Source organism: Lepisma saccharinum, chromosome 24, assembly GCF_977018435.1.
Source record: "Lepisma saccharinum chromosome 24, izLepSacc3.1, whole genome shotgun sequence".
In the NCBI taxonomy this organism is placed as follows: Eukaryota; Metazoa; Arthropoda; class Insecta; order Zygentoma; family Lepismatidae; genus Lepisma; species Lepisma saccharinum.
In genome coordinates, this window is record NC_139252.1 from 19657711 (window position 1) to 19683720 (window position 26010).

Consider the following 26010-nt stretch of genomic DNA (forward strand, 5'->3'; position numbering starts at 1 on the left):
TACCTTTACAGTAATTCATAAATCAACTAGGCACATTGGATGACTAATCTGGTATTGCATTTGTGTCAAATTGTTTTAAGATGGAGGACGAATAATCAATTTTTCCTATGTTACAGGCTTTCTATGTTGTGCTAATATTCTGGAGTATGGACCATAGGACACATGAAATGTGGACAAACTCGCACACATTTTGACTTCTATAACTGTCGTAAATATAAACCTCATTCGCTTTGCAAGTAATACCTTGGATCCTCGCATTTGAGAATGGTGGATTAAAAAACAAAAAACAAAAAACAAAAAAAAAACACTTTTTTTATCATGAGAGGGATTGCCTACAGCACATTTTTGCAAAATAAGAGAACTTTTGGGAATAACTCGAGTTATACGTTTATAATAAGAACTTTGTAATATGGTGTGTAATTTCGAAAGGTGTCCAAACAAACGGTACAAAGTCACCAATTTGCTGTTTCAAGATAACTGTAGATAGAGGTCTTGAGCTGAAATTCATAAACGTACCTTGAATTGTTGAACTGATTTTAGTAAAATACTGTCAAAGCGTTTCACATAAATCATTGTAAATATTAACATAATTATTACTGAAGTATTCGTAGAACCGGAAACGTCATTACTGAAATTAATGTTCTTGGTCGAAATCGTGATCTTGTGTGAACAGAAGGTGTGGGGGGATTGTGTATGCCTTAGATTTTATATCATGTTTAGAATTGCCATTAACACGCCTCCCCCCACACACGCACCCCCCCCCCCCCCCACACTCACACACATTTCTCACACACAAGGCGAGTAAAAAGTAGGGAACCTTGTGTCAAATATACGTTAGAATGCTGAGGTTACACTCCTTAATAATTTCCACAGAAATAAAACTCTACGTGTAAAATTTCATAGCTCACCAAGTCTCTAGTCAATACATGAAGTCAACCGCTGTGTGTGCGTGTGTGAATGTGTGTGGGGGGAGGGTAAACGGTGATCGTAAAACCGGGATTATATTTACAATTCAAAACATGGTATAAAAAAATCCAAGACTTAATATGCGTTCGCAAAACCACCACCCACGTCTGGTGGTCCAATAAGATCACGATTTCGACCAGGAATATTAATTTCAATAATGACTTGTCCAATTCTGTAAATACTTCAGTAATAATTGTCTTAATATTTACAATGATTTTGTGTGTGTACGAATTAATTTATCTGAATTATAAGTGATGTGTAATTAACAAACATTACAAAAGATTATTAAGAATCATATTTTTCAGAAACATACTCGCCGGAGGTATTGCAGGACGCGAGAACCATGCCATAGCACCAAGACTCTTGGAAAACTGTGATTCATTATGAGAATTGTAAAAGAATTTGAAAAAGAATAACATCTTATTACTATATACGTAATGCCTAGTATTAGAGTACGCATCTGTAGCATGAGACCACAAGACAATAATCAAATGGACACGATTCAAAATGTTCAAAATAAATTCACCAAGTACGTAATTTTGAGGATAGATAGTTCATATCCAAAGTCATGAAGAAATATTTCTTAGGCTAGAAGCTAGAAAACTGAATTGGACCACATTCCCTCCCTCGTAGTCGTTTGAGCGTATATATTCGAATATCATTTTTAACATGAAAATAGTCGTATGCAAAATATCCGCGTTGGTAGTTTCAGCCCATAATCATCTACACTTTGTCCCAATTATCTCTGGAACAGGCGAACGAAAAGTCTCTGAACAGTAGTGACGCGAGACGGCTCCACCGATAAAAACGTGTGAGGAACGGAATCGCTTGGAGGAGGGGGGGGGGGGGTTGGAAGCGACAGCTGTTACCAGCGTTCCCAGCAAAGTGTACTGCTTCACTTCGCCCACTCGATCCCCCCCACACACACACCCACCTTCTGTGCCGTTATGCGCAGCCCTGCTCCAGAGATAAGTGGGACAGGGTATATTTCAAATTCGTATGTGGCTGTGTATTAGTAAGATATACTAAACTTCACTTTAACATAGAGATGATGGCTATGCTCACTTACGTTTCAATTTCACTTCGTCTTTCACTTCACGGTCCATATATGAGAGGCCTCTACAGCAAACAAATTACGGTTTTACGTGTACTACTGGGATTCGAGCGTTTACCGCTCGTTTTGCCTGTTCGATCGGTATTCGCTCGAGCAAAGAAGTTCTCAATTTCGTACGCTATGTAGCGTCGCCCGTGCGAACTATTTGGCGCTAGAGCGAAATCATATTCCTGCACCATTCGACTAGAAACTATTGCAAATAGAAGAACGACAAATTAGTTTCTTTTTCTTTCCAAACTCTATTCCATTCAAATTTTCAATTTGGTGGCCGCGGTGGCTCAGTCGGTAACGCGTCTGACTACCATGCTCAAGGTCCCGGGTTCGATCCCCGGCCGGTTCAAATCCGGGAACTTTTCTAACGTTGGAAGCGGCCCCGGCGCCTACCCAGCGTCGAATAACATGGGTACCTGGGGGAAACTCTGGGGGGGGGGGTCAGGGGCGTGATGCTGATCACATCACCCCCACTCATGACCGGATCAAGAAAGTGTGGGGCGTTACCCCTACACCCCCTATACGCCTTCATGGCGTGGTGCTAAGCACAGGGGAGCACTTTACTTTTTACTTTATTCAAATTTTCAAACTCATCAACAAACTCTCTCCTTTCAATGGTATTTTTGTTATGTTCACCATCCCAAACATGGACCAAGAAAGCAACTCTTTTCGATTCCCCGTACCTTTTCAAAATTTGCAGAAATGGCTCTCCTGTATACAATGTTACATAGTGAACGCCTAGACATGCTTTCGCAATTTCCTCAATCTGGTGTATTTTAGCAGACAAGATTCTTAATTATAATATGTCTTAGATAGACTGTATATTTTTATTTCTATGTTTGAAACATCTATTTATGGTATTGTACAGTCACAGTCACTGCATGCTTGTAACGATTCCATTGAAAGTCAATGTATTCATTACAAGTCGGCAGTGTCCGTGACTGTACGTATTACATGGTACTGTATGTAATTTTCTCATAAATGTTGGACATATTTTGAAAATAAATTTTCAAATGTACCAAAATTCCTGGACTCCGTAAAATGATAGACGCCTGTTGTGCACAGCATAATAAATAAATAAATAAATAATATCAGTACATAAAAATGACAGCTGTGTGTGATGGACATAAAAATAAAGCCAGGAGTTTCTCCAGGTAGAACAATAACCAGGTCCGATCCATTTGTGGAAGGATGTCATCACGACGAGCGTGACGTCAGAGAGAAATGGTGGAAATTATTACTCCACGAAGTTAATGTTCGGAATTATGACGAAGAGGAGAAAACACGGGCATTGTTTATTCCCATGGCAACAGCATTCGTTGACGTCACAGCAGGGTGTTCGTTCGTCCCCAAATGTTCTTCATAAAATGGATGTTTGAGAATTCATAACACTAGGTCTGGCAGGATGTCGGATAGATCACCAACACAGTGCTTTCAATGAAACCGTAAATCTCGTGCGTGTAAACAATGGAGCGTGGTAATTCGTGTCGCTACAAAACACCTAAGTGGGAAGTGACGTTTGTGTTAGGGCCTCGAAACATTGTAAACAACAACTTTTACATCTTATTTATAGATCTAGGTATATATCTACCTATATTTCCTATTATGAAATATTAATGGTGGCTATATGACATATATATATATCTACCAAGTTTGGTTGAAATCGCTCAAGGCGTTCGAGAGTTATTCCGGAACAAACACACCCACATACATACATTTATATATATATATACATAAATGTATGTATGTGGGTGTGTTTGTTCCGGAATAACTCTCGAACGCCTTGAGCGATTTCAACCAAACTTGGTAGATTGATTTGGGTAAATCACAATCAATCAAACAAACTTGTTGCTCGTATCAATTGCAATCTCGAAAGAAATACTGTGGAAGTAAGACATCCCTGGCACTTCTAGGGGTGGAAGTAGGAGGGGGTGACATGTAAAAATAATGGAAAACAACCGATATTAGTGTGTAATAAATAGTTTTCGAGGTCGCCAAGATAAAAGTGACACTCCGAATACCGTTCAACTCCAAGTTCATCACCTATCGGGATGGTTGGTGAGAGGGGGTGTAAAATAAAATGTCAAAAATGACCTAGATTAATGTCGAATCCATAGTTTTCGGAGTCTCTAAGCTAATTGGTGACATTCACGATGACCAAACTTGGTACACATATGACTTACAATCTGGAAAGAAATACTTTGCCGGTAAGAGACCCCTGGCACCCCTAGGGGTGGGGGTGGGAAGGGGTGACATGTAAAAATAATCGAAAACGACCGATATTAGTGTGGAGTCCATAGTTGTCGTGACATATAATAATGCCGTGGTTGTACTCCCAATGCCATTCAACTCCAAGACACCCCTGGCACCCTTAGGATATGGGGTGGGAAGGGGGTGACATGTAAAAATAATCGGAAACGACCGATATTAGTGTGGAGTCCATAGTTTTCGGGGCCGCTGAAATGAGTAGTGACACTCCAATGACGTTTAACTCCAAGTTCATTTTACAATATAGTTAGAATTCATTATATTCCTGTCTAATAGAAAATTGGGTTAAATAAATACCCGGGCAACGCCTGCATATATTGATTAATTCATTGAATTGGTATTTCAAGTTCACTTTATGCACAGTTAGGCTAATCGGGACTGGACCTACAGTTAAAAGTTGAATTCGGACCACTATGTGCCTCCACCAGGTATCAAACCCGAAACCCATTGATTACAAGGCAACAACGTTACCACTACTACATATAGGCTGGCCTTTATTCCCCGTCCCGTTATTAGGGCTTTTTCTGCCCCAGCATCAATATTTATTTGGCTGGAATCTCTATTAAATTCACAATTGTAAATACATGCTTACGCTTTTCTTTACGTTGCATTTTTACAAGACCTCCCGCGACTGTGGCAGAAAGGGACAATCGACATTGTTCCCGGGGACATTTACAATCTAACTGCTACAAATACAAAATACGAGGGCATTTTTCTTGTAGTGGCAACACTGTTGGTATACGCTTGTCAGTTGGGACAAAAGACGATCTGATCTTGCTTAGTCTTGTACTACGGATCGTGTATAGGTGTTTGGTGCTGAATAGTACTAGTGTGTGGTAGTTAGAAGACGTTAAAGTCAAGTGTGTGTGTAATACCGCCCTGAACATTCCCATCTGTGCCACTGCTGAACTTCCGTCGGGATATGCGGTACCATTTTGCCGATATCTTACGCAGGCCAGGTCCTGAATTAGCATCTGGTAGACAGAAGATGGAGAAATCTTCACTTCATTTGCTAATTCACTACATGTCCAACGCCGATCATTCTCCAGCACTCTTCAAAGTGGATCAAAGTGGATGGATCTGTTGCCGTGCGAGGATGCCCGCCACCATGTTCTTTCGCGGCTGAATGACGACCACTTCCAAATGCCTTGGCCCATCTGGCAACGGTACGATACGGTAAAGCGTAGTCCCCACATGCCTCGCTTAAGCCCTTGTGAATTTGACGTGCATTCCTTCCACGTGCAACCTGAAATTTGATGAATATTCCCTGTTCTTCACTTATGAACATTGTCCATGGCGGTATTATACACACACTTCACTTTAACGTCTTCTAACTACCACACAATAGTACAATTCAGCACCGCACACCTATATACGGTCCGCAGTACAAGACTAAACAAGACCCGATCGTCTTTTGTCCCAGCGACAACTGACAAGCGTATACCAACAGTGTTGCCACTACAAGAAAATTTGTCCTCATATATATATATATTTAAAGTATGTATATATATCGTCTTTATGTGCACAGGGAGCACACATCGAACACTTTTAATTGTTGTTATAAGTAAACTTTCTATTATGTAAGCTTTAATACTTTTGGCTAATTGCAAAGATGGGAATAAGCGATGATATGATGACATTCATGAATGGACACTCACAAACATGCATGCCCAGACCGGAATTCAAACCCAGGACATCTGGCTTCGGAGCGTGATGTGCTAACCACTCCGCCACGGGTCCGGTTTTTTTTTTATGGTTCTCAAGATGGTGGTTGGGTGTCAAACTTGTTTGGAAGCTATCATTGTTTCAATACAAGTAAGAACACTGAAATCATGTTGGCACTGTACGCAGTAAGCAACACTAGCTTCAGTAGTACCATCTCCTGCCATCTATCGGAAATGTAACTACAGATTTTCTTAGAGATATTTGTTAAAAGAAGCTTCTTGAATTAAGTACCATTTTGGCTATATTGTCGAGATATCTTTTAGAATAACTCTGTATAATGTATGGCTTTCCTATAACGGACAACATTCTTCAACATTTAGATAATTAGCGTCATAATTAGCGTTACTTCACTACAGGAAGGACTGCAAATCTCTCAGCTCTCTGATTTATGAAACTCGTGTTTTGTTTCGAAGGAAAGAACAACAGCTCTAATTCCTCGACAATGGCCACACACTAACAGCTCACCATCCAGCCTCTCGTGCCGAAATTGATGGCTGCAGTAATAGCTTCTGCCTTGGAAGTAATCTAGATGAGTAGCCTATTGCCAGTTCAAGCGCTGTGTTGTCCCATTACAGGAAGGCAGGACAAGATAATAAGATTGAGGCACTTCAGAGCATCATCCTGCAAAATTGATGCCTAAAAAAAATTGGTGAAGATGTTCAAAATTGCCTTCTTGGAGCTTCTAATTGGAAACCTTCCAGAAATAATCCTAAATTATGTACTGCAGTATGATGCTACACAGTTTTAAGAACGATAGAAAATTTTCTAGAGCTTTTCTCAAATGGTGATTTCCTGGATATACTTGACATGTTTTTATTGCCTTTCGTTTCCAAGGAAATTTTCGCGTGTTTTTCATCGAATGCGCTGGATACACTTCACTGTTTGATGGAAAATAATGGCTTGTACAAATAGTTGAAGAGCTAACCTGTGTCCTCCCATCTTTGTTGTAGAAATGTCATCTTTCTATAAATAAAGTGTGTGTCTGGTCTGCATCTGAAATATATAAGAACTGAACTTCACATGTACATCCAATTTTTTGATGTGGAAAGAACTTGTTCTGCTAGATGACCTCCTCGAAATACAAATGGAAGTTTATGAAAGAGCGTTATGATGACAAAACATCTGTGTCTTTGTTCGAATATCTCTCACATGATGAAAAAATGAAAATTGAAAGAAGCTCAGTATTCATGAAGCACTTGAATCACAGGTAAGAGGGAAAAATATGGAAGAACAACACACTATATAATGTGGAAAATAGGAGACGCGTGATGAATAGCAACAGTACAAACCAAGTTGCCGAGGACTGTCAAAACGAAAAAGAGATGCAAGTTTGGAAGGTAGAAATCCATGAAAAACAGTTAATGATTTTTTTCTGTAAATAGATGACGGAAATGCATTAAGGCATTTGAAACTTTTTTCTGATTATTCTCCACAATCAGATAAAGTTTATTAATATTATTTGGAAGATTTCTACGTGATGCACCAAATGAGGAAAGTTTTTAAAATGTATTCTGGTGTCGGACGAGAATCATTATTCATTCTAAAAAAAATTTACAGCTCTTGGTTATCCTTGCAAATTTCAGTCATGAAATTGATGTTATGTGACCTCTTATAAATGTTTAGTTTTTGGAAATTGGATGTCTCTCTCGTGGAACAATTTGTTCTTTCAAGAGTCGCAAGTGGTCTTCACTGAAGGTACCATCCCAGCATGACTGACAAAGAAAATCCTAAGTGGTAATGGCTGACAGACAACCGTAGACCCTTCACACAACTGTAGAGGAATTTTAAATACGAGGTAAGATTTTCAAATGTTGTTTTCAAATTTAACACCACGCACTTCTATTTTAGACTAAATTAAGTTGCTTTCGAATATCATCGTGACGATGAGGATGAATGGTGAATTGATGAAGCAGATGAACAAACAAGCACCAAAATTAACATATCTTACCCAGGAACCCTGGTTTTGTACTGTGATACAGTGGGATGCACCCTACGTGTTTTTAAGGTATAGATTTTTACTTACGATTGTGCAAATGTTCTTTCGAGCTTGTTTGATGTTTTGTTTCAAATCTTGCAGCCCCATTGGCTAGATCAAAGTGCGTGAACATGGTGATGGACAATTTGATTGGCAATACTTATGCACTTAGTTATTCAAAGTATGACTTAATAAAAAAAAAATATATACACACATTTTTAACATGTAGCCTTGGTACTTGTTGAGTGGTAGTCTATCAGTCTCAGTGTTGGAGCTCCGACTTTGACACGGGAGTACATTTACGAAAAATCAATTACATCTCATCATCATCATCCATACTCGTCGTTACGATTAGAAGAAAGGACTGAATGGGACGTAAAACAAGGAAAGACTTAGATTCCCAGGTGTACTCAATGACGTCATTCTTTCATAGACAGGAAAATACTCCCAGTGAATCCGAAGTTTCTCCCAAACAAGAAAAAAACCTCTTCCTTCTTCCCTCTCCCCCATTCCCCACGGGCACATCTCGCGAAGACAATTTCTCCTAAACGTACCAAGGGAACGTTCCGATGCAGTGAAGAATGCTTCAAAATGAAATGAACCGTGAAGTAGAGAAAGATGAAATCTGTGCAAAGCAGGAACATTTCACGGTTCGGGTGAAAATGTTTTGGGGGTGAAGAATGAAGAAATTGCAGACGACGCGAGTGAATTCATCCTTTCGTTTCGACACTATAGAACGAAACAATTTGTACAAATATTATGTTGCGTACCCCGCAAAAAGAAAAGGAAAACACTTGTATTTCAATTTAACTTTATGTACGTAAAAAGCATGTACACTTTGATCATTTAATTATCGTACAATCGCAGATAACGTAAACTGAGCTAGCTATACTCTGTCCCGTATCTCTGGAGCAAACGAAGGAAAACAAGTCTCTGCGCATGTAGAAACGCGAGACGGCTCCACCAATGAACATATGAGAGGGAACGGGATTGCGTGGAGGGGAAAGCAACTGCAGTTACAAGCTTTCGCAGCAGCGTGTACTGCTTCGCTTTGCTCCTTCTCTGCCGCTATGCGCGGCCTTCTACAAAGATTCCGGGGATAGAGGACAGTATCCCATAACTTGTTTAACGCAAGAGTTATCTGCTTTATGATATTCAGTGACAAACAGAAGAATGACGTTTATATTGCTACGAAGTAGTGTCTGTCTAAGATGCTTCCTTTAAACCACGAAATCTCATTATTATTCTGTTTGAAGTCATTTTGGTTATTTGCCATAGTAAAATTCTCTATTGTACACACCTTCATATTGGAATCTGTGCATCCCGATAGCGTTGTGGTAACTTTGCAACCTTTAAATCAAGTGTCCCGGGGTTCGATACGCAGTGGAGGTGTATAATGATTTTGTTCCTTCTCCTTAAACTGTAGGTCCAGCCACTATCTGTACATAACTTGGACTTACATCAAAACTCATTGGCTCTCTTTTAGGTGTCAATGTGAAGAACGTATGTGGCCACGTTTGACTACATTGGATTGGTTGATTTGGTTTGCATTACTTCACTTTTCTGGCACTTTTAGTTACTTGTGAAGATAAGGATGAGTGATGATAAAATTGATGAATGGACACTCACAAACACTGAGATTCGAACCGGGGACCCTTGGCTTCGTAGCGCGATGTGCTAATCATTGACGTCATTGGAATATTTGCCAATAGACATCTCAAAGAACTAGAAGGTTATTGCATTTGAATGACATTTGAAGTCGCAGCATTTCGAGATGGTTGATTTGATTTGATTTAATTTTTGTTATTTAGCGTCGCTTTTCTAACACTTCTGGCTAATAGCGACGATGAGGATGTGTGATGATATAATGGAATTCATGCTAGAACACTTACAACAACATCCATAGCTATGCCGGGATTCGAACCTGAGACCCCTAACGTCGTAGCGCCAAGGTTCCATGTTATGCCATGAGACTTTGCTATCCCCATCACCACACACACAAAGAAGACTCTGTCTGGAGAACATTCTTGCAGTGTAGGAATCTAAAAACATAGAAATTTTAAGGCATTCTAGCGCCAAATAGCATGGACTACCGTAAAGTAAAAAGTAAAATGCTCCCCTGTGCTTTGCACCACGCCATGAAGGCATATAGAGGGTGTGCAGTTAGGGCCCCACACTTTCTTGATCACTGCCGAAGGTGGGGGTTGTGTGATCAACACCACGCCCCTGACCGCGTTTATCCCCCAAAGTTTTCTCCAGGCACCCATTTAATACGACGCTTGGTGGCGGCCGCTTCAACAGGTGGAAAGAATCCGGGTTCTCCCCGCCGGGGATCGAACCCGGGTCTCTCGCATGGTAGTCAGACCCCATAACGACTTTTTTCTTTCTATTTTAAAGATCAATGCTTCTATGCGGTAGTATCACCCGTCATTCACCTTTTTCTCAATTTTCACTTGATTCTCGGTTTCCTCATTACGGACAAAGACAAACGTCCATATCCTAGCAGGGATTCGAACCCGTGACCCCTGAGATACCGCGGCTATTATTGTGAATACCGTAGCTGCCGTAAATTTAAGGTTCTGAGCTAAATTCTGAAGAACTGTAAGTTCTCTTAAAAGATTGATTATTCTAGCAAAAACAAGAGTGGCCAAGCTTCATTGCTTTTTAATAATGAGGTAATATTTCTATTTTGTTAGATTACTACGATCATGTCAATTTCTATTTTTCTTATTTAATGTTGATTTTCTGCTAATCGCATCGACGATGACCACGTCAAGGGTATTACGTACGGTTGACATAGAATTACAGAAAGGTTGAGGACCAAATTCGTTCTTTGCTCAACTGAGAATCTATTAGAATATGATTGATGGAGAAACTTGGGAGGACATGTAAAAGCAATCTTCATAAGTTTTCATGACCAGTTCCAAGCACGCGGTCAGTAATCTGTTATGGGTAATTGACAGCATATTTTCACGGCATGCGTCCAATATCTCGACATACGGCGCTGAGAACAAAACACCCGGAGGGAAATTGTTTGCAAGAAACAGGGCGACCCGGAAGGGTGATTCACCCAGGTCGACTCTTATTGTCTTTGCACCCTGTGCTACTTTAAGGGAGTGTTCACTGGAGTACGCAGGATTTTTTTTCGGGGGGTGCTGAACTTGTGGACTTGGATGGTGCAAAGGTGCGTTTAGTGGTGCATAAACATTTATCATCTGTGGGTACAAAATTCGTCCTAATATATATAGAGGAAAAGGTCTAAATATGCCCCCCCCCCTTTTATGCTGTCATTTTCGGAGGAAAATAATAATATATCAAGCACCTGCCTTAAAAATGCATGTCTATGAAATATATGCTTAAATATAATAGCATGCTAAAGTATAGAAGGTCTCCATTTCTTTTTTTTAAAAAAAAGCAATTTCCAAAAAATGGTAAAATGATGTATTTTAAAATTGTGGTCTAAGTATGGGCTAGTAGTGGCAATATCACAAAAAGTAATTAAAATTTTAAAAACAGTCATTTATCGCTAAAACACTATAAAATTCATATTTATGAATAATCTGTTGTTTTGAAAATCACGCTGAATGGGAAAAATCGAAATTTAGAAAAACATCCAAATATTGTTGAAAATGTGATCTCAACATTAGACCTCATGTTATAGCCCATATTTAGACCATCACGCTATTTTTCTTCTTCAATTTATTTTTGCTCTGTGTGGTACATATTTCACAAACAAATCATGGCATTTTAAAGGCCCACATTTGTTTTATGTACCGTTAATATCATAACCTATACAAAGGATGAGAATTCAGAAAACGCTGAGTTAAAACATGCCTGCAGAAAGTTTTCGGAGGTCGCAATTCTATAACAGCGTCCAAAGCCGAAACTAACCACCACTTTCTCTTGCGAATTGGCGCCGCAACCTTTGTCCTTGACACATAACCAGTTCTATAGCCTCTGCCAGGCTGCAGCACCCGGAAGCGCAGATAACTCCAAAACCCATATTAAAAACTTGACCCATATTTAGACCGTCTCCTGTATATATAATGTTGGGGCATGGAAAATTCCATTTTAGAGGAGCGCACACGGATTTAATGTCTATTAATCAAATGTTTACATAAATATATTTTATTTCTTTATTTTTAGAATTTATGGTTATTTTAAAAACAGATAATTCCAAAACATATAAAGCTGTACACCACCTCTTGGGCTCAGAACCATCAAATCTCTGGTTATGAATTTCACATCTTAACCAGCGATCATTATTTTCATCACACTTGTTAACTATAAACTAACATTTGGTACGCAATTTATGGCAACTGAGCACAGTGGTGCCAATTTATATTGGCTTCTATATAACTCATCCAATAATTTGTGTGATTTTATGTGAACTTACAATTCAAGTGTTCGAGACCAACCAATGTTTTTGAAAAGTTGGCTCCCCTGGCTGTCTTTTAGATGCCATGTATTCGGTATTTTTATAGACTTCTGGTTACTTTTATTGATTTCCATTATTTTACTCCGCTTTTTGTGCCACTTTTGGTTAATTTGCGAAGATGGGGATGAGTGATGACATTATGAAATTGATGAATGGACACTCACAAATATTCATGCCCAGGCCGGAATTCGAACCCGGGACCCCTGGCGTCGTAGCGCGATGTGCTAACCACTCCGATTCTGGTGTTTCATAAGTACTTTTACATCGAACACTAAAGCAGGGTTGTGTCTTTTACGTATATTGGGTCGCTTAATCGTTTAATCCTGTTCGAGCGCTTGTTGAGATCTGTAGTGTTTTGTTGTCAAAAAAATAATTCGAGATGGTCTCCGTCCGATTCGTGAGAGGTAAAGTTTGAAGAATTGGTAAAATATTTGGCAAAGTAATTATTTATGATGGAATTTTCTATATTTTAAGACTACAAAACTGAAAGTACTATCATTGTATATGCAAAACCGAAATCCTTCAGTTCTTAGAGCAAAGTAATAAATTGATATGGCTACTTTTGAAACATTGAGATCGTTGATTCACCGTGGGTTAGAGAGAAACCATACATTCGAAAGGAATTTTTCAAATCTTTCGTGGGTACAATGGATAGCCGGTTTAAAGACTCAGGTTTCTCTTTGCATGTAGTTGTATTACATGCACACACATGGCATTTAGATGATTAAGAACGTGTGTTTTATGGTGACATGTCGGTGAACTTTAGCACGTGCGCGTCAGTAGTTAAAGATTTTCACATCTACAAAGAAAATCCAAAACACATTTCCACCTCAATGAAGGATTATGTTAATTCAATTGATATCGTGCCAATATCTACAGCTGAATATGAACGCGGGTTCAGTACTGAACAGATTGTGATTAAATATTTGCATCGCCGTAAATCAATTTCGGTGATACCCTGTTTGTTGGTGTTTAATTTTCATGTGATATGATCTCCAATTACCATTTTAAACCTTCCATTTAAAAGTTATTCAAACATAAAAATGGTTATCCGGGGTCATTCTATTTTTTTCTGACCTCATTACTTGCATCATTTGACTTTTTTATTTTCTAAACATTTCGGGGGCTGTAGCTCCTTTAGCCACCCCTCTGAGCACGCCAGTAGGAGGGTTACAAGTCCAGGATTTCATGTAGCTATGTCCTGAAATCTTGAAATAAATTCTTTAAGGTTAATAAATGTCCCAGTTGACAATGAAAACGACGAAGTGTTAGCAAGAAATACACATTCGGTGACGCGTAGTCAGTGCGTAGAGTCCCATCGACGCTATTTTCTGTCTCTCCAGACTGGAGATTGCTACTCTTATATTTTAAAAAAAAAACAGCTTGCAAGTTCTTCTCAGGATACTGTGTCAATTTTAGTGATTCTCTACGGAAATAGAAACCCGAGCCTTTCTCACCAAGGCGAGAGTGAAAACTTGGGCTCGGATAGCTATGCACTAAAAAACTCAAAATATGCATGCAAATATGAACTAAAAAGTGTAAAATATGCACTTTAAAAACCCGTTTCATTTATAAATGCTGTATTACTACAAGCTATGAAAGATTACATGCCAGGCAATGAATATGCATTATTCTGAATGTTCATTCGCTACACATATTTTTTTTTCAATTGATATGGTTCTGGGTTAAATGAAACACAATACATTACAGATCAAGATTATGATTGTATTTGATAACAACATGATGTGTCAAATTTTCGAACTTGAAACTCCTTCTGTTTTCAGCTAGAATAGTCTTACATTCAGAAAACACACGTTCCACTTCGCAAGATACATATGGACTGTATTTTAGGGCAACAAAGTCAGACACATCAAGTTCCAGATCATCCACACGTTGTCCATTTGTATGCAGAATTTTGCAAACATTCACCATTGTTGCATACCGACTGTTCTTTTTAAATACTGCATCCAATTCCTGTACATACACAGGATCTTCAACCTGAGCGAGGGCCTCTTTAACGTCTTCTATAATTTTGATGCTTGTTTGAAGTTGTAACCCTTTGGTTTTTAATCGACGAATGGAATCTTTAGGCATGTCAGCATAATCGATTGTTGAGGTGAGAATGACATGCTTGCCACATTTCATACAATTCAGGAAGAAGGAAAGAAGATAGACAAAGAAAAGATAAAGAAAAGAGAAGAGAAGAGAAGAAAAATAAATACAGTATATGCTCGGTGTTGGTTGTGGATACAAAAATATGCACATCAACTTATTTTCATACAAATATGCACCTGCATATGAAATATGAATTTTTAGTTAAAAATCCTTAAATATGAATATGCATATGCAATATGTAAAATGCATAATTATCCGAGCCCTAGTGATAACAATTTAGTTATCCCTAATACAGTTAACTATTTTGCATATTTATACGGTACATCCGATATTAATAACTAAACACAAAAGTGAAAGCGTGCGAGAAACACTAACCTCGCCAACAATAGTCCTGTCTACTTCGCTGCACTTCTTGACTCTCTCTACACTTCGTATATTTGGTGTTTGAACTATACCCTGTCCCGGTTATCTCTGGAGCAAAGCCGCGCACAGCGGCAGAAAAGGGGAGGAAGAGCGAAGCAGTACACGCTGCTGCGAAGGCTGGTAACTGCAGTCGCTTCTCAACCCTATACGCAATACCGTTCCCTCTCGCGTGTTCATTGGTGGAGCCGTCTCGCGTCACTACTTGCGCAGAGACTTATTTTCGTTCGCCTGCTGCAGAGAGAGATGGAACAGAGTGTACGTTCTTGAGAGGTGTAGTGTGTGGTATATTGCCACGTGTTGCGCGCTAACTAATCGAACAAACGTTGAAAGCAGCAGACAGGCATTTGTTGAAGCTTCTGAACTTGACCACCGCTATTCGTCTATTTGGTTGAACGTCATTTCCTTACACCAGCCTGACACCTGGATACACCTGCACTACACCTAGTGTCAAAAAGTGCAGCCAACTAGACGGACACACTACTGGAGTAAAAATCCACGTAGTAAACAGAATTGCCAACCTCACTTCCATGTAGTACACCCTGGACTGCATTTTGCAGACGAACGAGGCTCTGGCGACTGGCCCTGTGGCCAGTATAATTCTCTGTGTTGTCCTTGTGTGTGCTGAGTGCCTCTTTACAGCCTCAGCTTTTAACCGGTCAGAATATTTTAATATTTTAATTACGACACGACATTACAGTTATGTAATTTTTGTTCTGGTTAGGGTCTGGACCCCGTATAAAGTGCCGGGTGCAAAATAGCCTACGTGCTGACACACCCAAAATTTTAAAATCAAATTAAAAAAAGCGCATTTCACTAGTTTTCATTTCCAAGACGATAAGACGCGGTTGCATTTTAGGCAATTTTTTTTCAATTCTTTTGGTCAAAAAACACTACAGTACCAGAAGTTTGTGCATAGTTTCTGCACGAACAGAAAAACAATAAAATTAAAAAGTCCTTTGTAGCGGAGGAGGTGGAGGTTGTCTTAATATTACTTGTCGCACATATTCCTAATTAGACAAAAGTGGTGTCAAAAGCTATATTATACACAAAATATTAGTTTGTGCACAACGAGAAATTCGGGATAAGGACAGATATAGTTTGGGGGTCATCTAGTGAGAAAGCCGGACTAGTGATGGAGCCCATTATGGAATTCGGAAAAGAGAGTGAATATATTGAAAATAATAATAATAATAGTAAAAATTTTTGGAATGGGCCTTGTTCCAAAAATATAGCAGCACTAACTTAGCACTAACGATGGGCAAAGTTGCAGTTCTTTTGTGGAAAATTCGAAAACCGTGAAGGTAGCTGGCCTCATTTTGGAACGACCCTTGTTACAAAAATATAGCAGCACTAACGAAACTCTTTACGGCAGAAAACAGAACTAACGTAGCACTAACGATGAACAAACTTTCATGAGATTTCTAGACAAGTGGCAAGCTACGTGAAGTTAGCCAGACCCATTTTCGAAATGCCCTAATTTTTTAATTATAGCAGCACTAACGAAACTGTTTAAGGCAAAAACCAGCACTAACGTAGCACTAACGATGGACAAAATTTGGTTATTTTCTTAGACAAGTGGCGGGCTAAGTTCACGAACCTCCTTCCGAAGAGCTGTCAGCCATTCTTTTTTTTGAGAGGTTGCCTCGGAATGCGTGCTTCTCAACTGAATATTAATGAAGAGTGATATGGGTAAAAAAAATATCCGGAGCCGACACCACTTAAGATGTTTGGGTCTTGTTTATGCTTCTGACAGACCCTATTGTCTACAAGTACCTGGATGAGGTAGACAATGCTTCTTTGTTCCTTATGTCAATCGGGTGTACAGCGGGATATACACACACACACAGACCTCAAAATGTATTAATTGTCAGAAATATGTAAACTTCAGACACACATTGAAATGCAATGCTTTTATGCAATTATGCAATTTTAGGGCATCAAAATACACAAAGAAGTGTGTCAAAGGGTGTCTCGTTCAGCTACTGTTCCGTTGCACTTAAGTGCACTTTAGTACATCGAACTATAGCATGCACGTGCACTAAAGAAACATAATCAACTATGTTAATTATTGCACCAAAAGTGCATTCATTGATGTCATACATTGCGAGATCTGTTTGCATATACATGGAATTATTAATTGACATGTTACGCAGTGAACACCGTTGAAACAAAGAGTCGTGATTTATTATATTTTAAACTACAGGGTGTCCCACGAACGGCGCAACTGGGAATTAAGAGTGGCGTTACTTTGTAACCGAAACCTGTACATACATAAGTCATACACCAAATGTTAGCCCTGTCCAAGTAGATATTTTTAAACATAGAAACAACAAACGGGGTGCAGTGTTATTCATGTAGTGTTGCCAAATGTAAGTGAAAGTGTAAATTTATTTTTCCACAAAGCATGGAAAATTGCATGTCAAACATTCGTACGGAAATTTGGACGTCAATTTCCACCTTGGGTAGGTGGACTATTTCGCCATCTATAGTTCAGAGAAGAAAACCGATCGTTTTCGCGTATAGTCAATCCTGAAATGCCTCGTAAAGGCGTACCGGTCCAAGTGGGTGTTATGAGGTACAGTGGCAACACTGTTGATGTTTGAAGGCAATAAAAGGTGTGTTTAGTGGTGGTCTATGACATGGAAATACTGGAAACAGGAAAAAAAGAAAATGCACCCCGTTTGTTGTTTCTATGTTTAAAAATATCTACTTGGACAGGGCTAACATTTGGTGTATGACTTATGTATGTACAGGTTTCGGTTACAAAGTAACGCTACTCTTAATTCCCAGTTGCGCCGTTCGTGGGACACCCTGTATATATTGTAGTAATCTTTAATTGAAGACTAAAATTGGTAAACGCTGTATGTGCCACAATAATTCAAACACCGTTTTCCACGTTAAACTGTGAAATGTGCCATGCTTTATAATGTGGTAAACGTGAAATGTGGCTGGTAGCCCTCTAAGTAGTTCAGAAGGACGTGTAAAGAGGTCACTCGTGTGAACGTTCTTACGGGCTTATGTGCGGAACGATGCGATTTCACAACACTTTCGCTTTTGGCAACTTACAATTTTCGTAAGCGTTCTCAGCAGCAATATAATCTATCACCGTCTCTACACACATTCTAATTCAAAGCTTGTTTTAAGTCCATTTCATGCTCCAATAGACTAAGTAAGATTGGTTTAAAACTCTAGGTTAATCACTGTATAATTTTACTCCAACAGGGATCGAATACAGGAGCCTCTGATTACAAGGCGAAAGCGTTCTTATCTACACATTAGTCAGAGATTCATATGCAGTACACGGATCTCTACTGCAAGTGGACAAATTCAACTTTAAGCATCCTTCTTATGCTCTTTCCCCGAAGTTCACACGTTTCCTATATTCTTAAAATTCTAGAAAACCTGGATACGTTATACTCTACGAATTTCCCAGGTTCGGCATGGGAGTAAATTGGCGCAAAATTTTGGGAAGGCAGAATCGAAGGGGGGAGGGGGGCAAAATCGATTCTTTTTCATCCCATTAAAATAGCGTCCACGACTAGTTTGCTATATAATTGCTACATTTTTATAAACTATAAATGAGACCTCTATTTCATTCTTCCTCATTTTCCAGGAGGTTAATGAAATACCCTAAACTTGTAAATTTTAATAAACTTGCTTTTCTTAGCGGAGGATGTGACGTTCCCCCATATGTCCGCTGCCGCATACACCTATGAACCCTGGGGAAGGTATGAACGTACTATAATAGAAGACTAAAATTGGTAAACGCTGTAAGTGCCACAATAATTCAAACACCGTTTTCCACGTTAAACTGTGAAATGTGCCATGATTGATAATGTGGTAAACGTGAAAAGTGGCTGGTAGCCCTCTAAATAAATCAAAGGGCGTGTAAAAAGGCACTAGTTTGAATGTTCGTACGGGCTGATGTGCTGAACGATGCGATTTCCCAACACATTCGTTTTTGGCACTTACAATGTTTACCACTTTTAGTCCTCAATTGTGTTTCGAATATCGTTCATTTCATCAGTTTATCCTCATTGTCACGATTAATCCAAGAGAGAAATGCGAGTTAAGAAACAAAAAAGTATAAATGTTTGGTAGAGTACTAAGAAAGTAGTGTGATGGATAGAAGGGATGTTGACCCATACATATGGACTGTGTGAGAGTGACATACGTATAACAAGCCTTCGTTAGGTTCTTATGTAATGCGTATATTATCATTATTACTATTATTATTAGAAGATGAAGTTGATAACTTTTCCTTTCGTGCTTCAAATCGAGAAGTAAGCGAGTATATTCTCCAGCAGTGCATGTTTTCAATACCTGTAACAAACCCCAACAGTTTTTAAAGACAAGGCCAATTTTCAGCAATATGTTTATCAACAAGCATGTAACTTCAGAAGTTGTCATTCAACAACAAATTAATACTTTGATAGTTTTCTAAACTTGGCTGCCAATAATATACTAGTTGATTATCCGGCGTTGCCCGGGTATTTATTCATCCCAAAATTGTAATAGACAGGAAAATAATTAATTCTAACTATAGTGTAAAATGTAACTAATTTTAAATTATATCGTGAATATCACTAATTAGCTTAGCGACTCCGAAAACTATGGATTCGACACTAATCTAGGTCATTTGTGGCACCCCCTCTCACGTCCCACCGCATTGGGAGTGTCACGAAAACTATGGCTTCCATTCGCAACACAGCCTGAATGTTAGACAACCCGAGAAACACTATCGTTGTGCGGATTGCATAGAGTCACGGATGTCTGTTTGTGCGGAATTTAATATCGGTGGTTCTCGATTAGTTTTATATGTCACCCCTTCCCACCCCACCTTTAGGGGTGACAGGGGTGTCTTACCCCAGAATATTATATATAGATTGCAAGTGAAACGTGTACCAAATTTGGTTGAAATTGCTCCAGACGTTCGAGAGTTATGCCGGAACAAACAAATATACACACCCACACACTCGCACACACACACACACACATACTTCCATTTATATATATATAGATTAGAAGAAATCGATTTTCCACCTGAACCAGCTTCTTTAAAGCAGCTACGTCTCGACTTGCAAGTACGGCATAAGTTTCCATAACTCCACTTAAAAAGAAAATTCCGAAAGATCACTTTCCCTCTGACAACCACATGTCAAGTCCACGTGGAGCCCAGTATATCCTCCCCTCAAACCTTTCCTGCCAATAGCGTCCGCTTTAGGAACTTACAGTACTTGTCAAGTTCACGTACAGTAAACGAGATGTTGCCAATTCAGTTTCTTTAGAGGTTTTCAGTACGCTAGGGTGCGGTTATATTTGCTATGTTGTGTTATTGTATTGTGCTTTTCTTTTACATATACAATGTAGAGACCTTGGAAGTGTACTTCGCAGTTCGTGTTGGATGTCTAAACATTGCAGATAAAAGTAACAACACAACGCTTCTCAGAAAAAGCAGGTGCTGACTAGAAACCAGATACACGTTCGGTCGGCTTCAAATATGTCCATCTGAAGTTCGAATCAGAACTTCAACATTACCTCAATGCCTCCTCGCGGGTTGCATACTTTCGTAGGCGCAAACTTTGAAAAGGCCTTTTTTGATGAGTTGTGTGCAAACAAGTCTTAACTTATATTTACCACAAAACATATTGGAATATCTTATTAAAGGCTAACGTGATTCTGGCGACTGTAGTAATTTTAGTAATGTATTAGACATTAAAAAAGGCACATAAACTATTAGCTTTCTAACTGAAATTTTCATAGCTTATATATCATATTGACTACTGTTGAAGTTGTCTGCAACTGCAACCACAAACACCACCTTAATGCTGAACCAGCGCTACTCAGCGTTGGGTTCTGCCGAAAGCCAACCGACTGTATGAGATAAATTGTACATTCAAACGGCTGACAAATTGTGCATCGCTTCTTTCCTCACATATCATATGTGTCTTTAAGGAAAGACATTGAAGCATAGATTCGTCAATCTTTGAAACTCGCATTGTTTATTGCAAAGAGAATGAAGGTGGGGATGGGCAATTTGACTATTACGAGTTCTACCCGCAACTGTTCATGAATTCTGTGATAAATACAAGAAAGGTAATTTGTTAGTGAGTGATGACTATTGAAAAGCAATTGAAAAGAGCATTTAGCATTATTTAGGTTGGATTAGTGAACAAGTGTACATTGTGTAGAAAGTTTTCTATGGATAGGCGAGTGTATTTCACGATTTGTGGAAACATGATCACAATTACAATTGACATGAAAGCTTTCCCCAACACAGGAGTGGATAGATGTTGTCGAGTATAAGGGTGGATGGAAGACTGCGGTTATAAACCTTTGAGTTTAGTAATTCCAGAGAGTTTGTTAGTTTTTGTGCTTCACATTCCGTTGCATTTGGTAATGGTCCTTAATTGACAGACCTTGCACTTAGCAAATAGTTCATCCTTGTACTCAAATAGATTTTAGCGAATTTGGTGAAGTTCGATTTTATGTTTATGATCGCTAATGCTACAGCTGAAGCAATTACACACCAGAAAACAAGCACTTGTAGTTTCAAACTTAACCGCACAGACCATAGTCGCATCGATTTTTGAGCACGTAGAGTGTTCGACCCAGAAGGTTTCGGTTATGTTCCGGGAATTGGGCAAGAATGGTCTTTTGTTAGTGTTGTTACGTCACTTTCATCAAATTATCATTGCAATTAGCAGAAGCAACGGAAAAAGATAAATATAAAAAAAGTGGAAATCTTCTTTTAACATCGCTTTCTGCCACTATATAGTTTCGGATGCACCAAGTAGGAACTTATACCTGAAGCTCTCTACCACTCAGTAAATCGTGGAATCTGAATTATTTCAAGCAAACTAGGCCTCTAGGTCCAGAAGCAGTATAATTCTCTAGAAAGTTTGTGTGCCATCCATATGTTTTGTGATTGTCCTTTCATCCATTTCGTATAATCACTATTCATCCTGATAGTCGCAATTATCCAAATTTGATGGAAAGCGACGTATAAACAAATTAAATATTTTCGATGATGATGATTAAAAGTAAACTAATTAAATAGGGTAAAGGAGGGGAAGTTCGCCACCAAAATGCTTTTCATTTTTCCCTTCCAAACGAATTTGGGGGGGGGGACAAAATTTATGCGATACAAAAAGTATTCATTGTGGATTATGAGGAATATAACATAAATACTGTGTTGCTTATACTTATGACGTAATATTAAAAATACTAAAATGAGAAAAAGTGGCAAAATTCCCTCTACATGCTGGGAAAATCGCCATATAACATATTTATCATTTTATCGTCATTTTCAATGTATGAAATGCCAAGTTCTTGCCAATAAGTCAGACAACAAGTGTAAAAGACCTACAAATGACAATACAAAACTGCTTAAAAAGATACAATACAAACATGTTTAAGAAACATAGGCCTAAATGTTCATATGCATTTTGAAAAGTTGTGTGTGAAAGATCGCCTGTAAGAACAAAAATTCGACACATTTTCTGTTACTCTGGCGAATTTACCAGCAACTGCATAGTCGAATGAAAACAACTTATGTTTACTTGTACATGCACACTTTCCAAAGCAAATCTTTTCACGACAGTCTTAAGGTTTGAGGTTACGATATCAATAATTAAAAGGAAGAAAATAATTCTTATCTGCCACGAAACGACAATTTCCAACCTAGTATTGAAATTCGGCACCTTTCTTCGTCTTCTGTGTAGACGCAACCGCGCATTCCAAACTGTACTGCTTGCTTGCTAGTTCGCTCACCACATTGCAGTTTTCAGTGGAACCAAGGCACATGTTACTTGATTTTTTACAGGCATCAGTGAGTGTTTCCAACCTACGAGTATAGTTTCTATCTACGATTACAAAAACCACAAGTACGGCGAAATTCCCAGCATGGCGAACATCCCATCTTTTACCCTCTGTGAAAGAGTAAACAAGAAACAATACACCCATGAGTTACACCAAGAACCTTAGGAGTGAAGTTGTAAGTGGAACATCCAAGTCTCTCCACCGATACACTGTAAGAACCAGCAGGCTAAAGCCAAGATATCTTGATGTTTCAACCTGGTGGCAAGATTCCTCATGATATTGACTTCAACTGTACCAAGCTCCCGGACGTTCATCCTTGTGTTTTCCATAGTCCCATATGGTTAATGTTCCTGCATAGCTATCATTAGTGCGTTTCCTCCTAATTATCAATACTCCTTTACCTCCGTTTTGAAATCGACAAAGAAACGAGAATGAATAAAAATGAATTGAATACGTGACCTAATAGAGAGGAAGCTAAAATTATTACCAGACAAGCCACAGTAAATGACAAGGTCACTTGCAGATACGCCAGGTAGTTTTTTCCACGTCTTTACACCTCAAATGGTAAAATATTATTTGAAACTCAATTGGATTCTGAAATAGGCTACTTGAGACTTGACTTTCAGTTCAAAGCGAAATTCGAAATGTTCAATATTTTGCCCACTAGAATCAAACTTTGGAAACCTTGATTGCAGGTTCAGTAACCTGACCACTACGCTATCAGGGATCCTTCCTTCGCACCTACAAGCAGCATCTTTAGAGTTCAATGATTAATGACAGTTTTCTCTGGAGCATTAGTGTTCAAATCTTTAAAATGAGTTTTTATTTAAATTACTTAAACTTTTTTAAATATTTTTTTCTTTTGTTGTTGGGAAACCTGATGGTAAGAGACCTGTAGGAAGGTCAAGACGCAAATGGAGAGATAACATTGAGATGGATCTAAAGGAAATCGGTAACGATGGAATGGATTGGATTGATCTTGCCAAGGATAGGAACGGATAGAAGGCTTGTGTTGCTGAAGACATACACCTTCGGGTTTAAGAAGGCTAGAGGGTTAGTTTCTTTTAGTTAGTAGTTAATCATAGAACGTAAAGTAAACTATAAACATTTTAACCTAAATATGCTTTCACATATGTTATGAGTTTGAAATCTAAAGGCAATTTTCACGCAATAACAAAATATTATGGACGGCGATATTTCGGAAGGGGTAAAATGCTTTTGTTTCATCTTTAAAGCACGGTTTCATTGTTCATAACTTCCGTCTGTTTCAACTCATATTTGCGTACTTACACAACTTTCTTCAAAGTACTCATTGTCGAATGGTTAGTACTCTTACATTTGGTGCGAGCGGTTCCTTGTTCGATCCACGGCATAGCTGCAAATTTCAATGCTAATCCAGCATTGTGAGAATGATTGGGTCTTAAAAACCAGAAAAGAGTGACGATAGGACTAAACGCGATGACCTCGCTACACCCAATGAAAAGTCGCTTGGCCCTCACAGGGCTGTTGTGCCGAAGAGTTTAGCTGAGTTTTGGTTTCAATGTCACTTTCACTCTTTAAGTTTTCGCGTGACCTTATTCCCTCTACATCACCAGGAAGTTAGACATTTATCAATACTTTTTGTCATTTTTATGTTATTTAACCATTCACTTTTTCCAATAGAGACAATACGTACTTAGATACGAACCCGTTTAACCCAAAAGGCAACTGCCTTAGACGAATCTATTTGACTTTCATAAACCTTACAGCATTCAATAATTTAAGTGAATTATAATTCGAAATCTGCCAATGAAAACTGTTACTGGGACTTTCCGGCTCTACGTGTGTGACATTTTACACACCAAATTCAAGGCTCTGGACAGTGATGGTTCCAAAACTAGATGGGCAAGGTGCAAAAACTGGGGGGAGGGGGGTCAAGGAAAGTTTTCTGTCCCTTGGTAGATACGATTTAGCATAGGACCGGGTCAAAGGGGCAAGGAAGAGGGGGTCACTGTCCCCTAATCGTCGCCTGTGGTTCTAGACATGAGATTGGATTAAAATATTCATAATGAACTGATTTCATATAGTTATGAAGTACTTGGTGGTGTTTGCTAACAAATGAAAAAAAACTTGAGTAAGATACAGTGTTACGTGTATGAAACGTTAAAAATGTCGCAAATTGTGACTTCATTTGTCTAAAACATATAGGCTGCAGATGCTAGTAACTTTTATTGGCGAAATGTGCAAATTATATACGTTCACAAACATATAAACCTTCATGCAATTATAACAATAATAATTTGATTTTGTTATTTACATAGAGTAGGACCACTTTTCGTTGAATGCCCCTCCATTTTCAGAATTCTTCCTGAGTAAATTTCGGTGATTTCTTTCTTTAAAGTAATGCACGAATAGTACCGGTGACATCAAGGACAAGTATTAGTAACTAGGAAAGAAAAGCTTACCTGGTACTTGACAGAAAAGACTAATAGGAAGCACGAATGTCCTTCCTCTCTTCTACGTCTTCCGGAGAAGTTGATGGATGACTACCCTAAAAGGAATCCAGTGTGTGGGTCCTGGATTGGCCCGGCGCATTGCAGTGGCGGCAAGTCATTCATCGCACAATTGATTCCTTCGCCTCTCGGCTTGAGTTTGGCAAAAAGATCGCACCTCACTACACAACACTAGGAAAAAAATTCAATTCCGCGAAACTCACTACATTCACTTGAAACCGCGAAAATATTTTTAAAAAACTCGTCGCCGAAACAACAAACACCACTATATCGTTACTTTCTCGTCCTCTTTAACAACCACAACGATTCCAGTTTTTGTCTCCGGAGAGAAGAGGGAGGAAATGAAACATTTCGCGTCGTGACAGCTCCTAAGGCGAATACTCGCAGTTACGATTCACTGTGTGTGTGGAGCTCTTTAAGACTGACGTCATCGGATGCTCCCGGTTGTCGCCTGTCCTTTCTGCGCCGGTCTCCACTCCCGACTGCCCACGCACCGCCGTGCAGTGTGTGCCTTATAGCTCGCCCGCTCGATCACCGTAGAATGGTCCAGGGCACAGCATCCAGCGCGCAGGGCTGCCCGGATCCTCCGTTGCTGCATCGAAGGCGCGGGGCAAGTCTCCGGCGTCCAGTGCGACGTGGCGAATCGAGGAAACCTGGCAGTGCGGATGATCTATGGAGCTAT

General features: G+C 39.1%; 1 protein-coding gene across 1 annotated transcript in view; it reads right to left on the bottom strand.

Moving 5' to 3' along the window:
• LOC145977953 (uncharacterized) overlaps positions 1-25796 on the bottom strand; it is a 470846-nt gene extending 445050 nt beyond the window's left edge. The window contains exon 1 of the mRNA XM_083110293.1: positions 25281-25796. The gene's annotated coding sequence lies outside the window, so the exon portion shown is untranslated. The remainder of the gene's footprint in view (positions 1-25280) is intronic.
• Between the last annotated feature and the right edge of the window lie 214 nt (positions 25797-26010).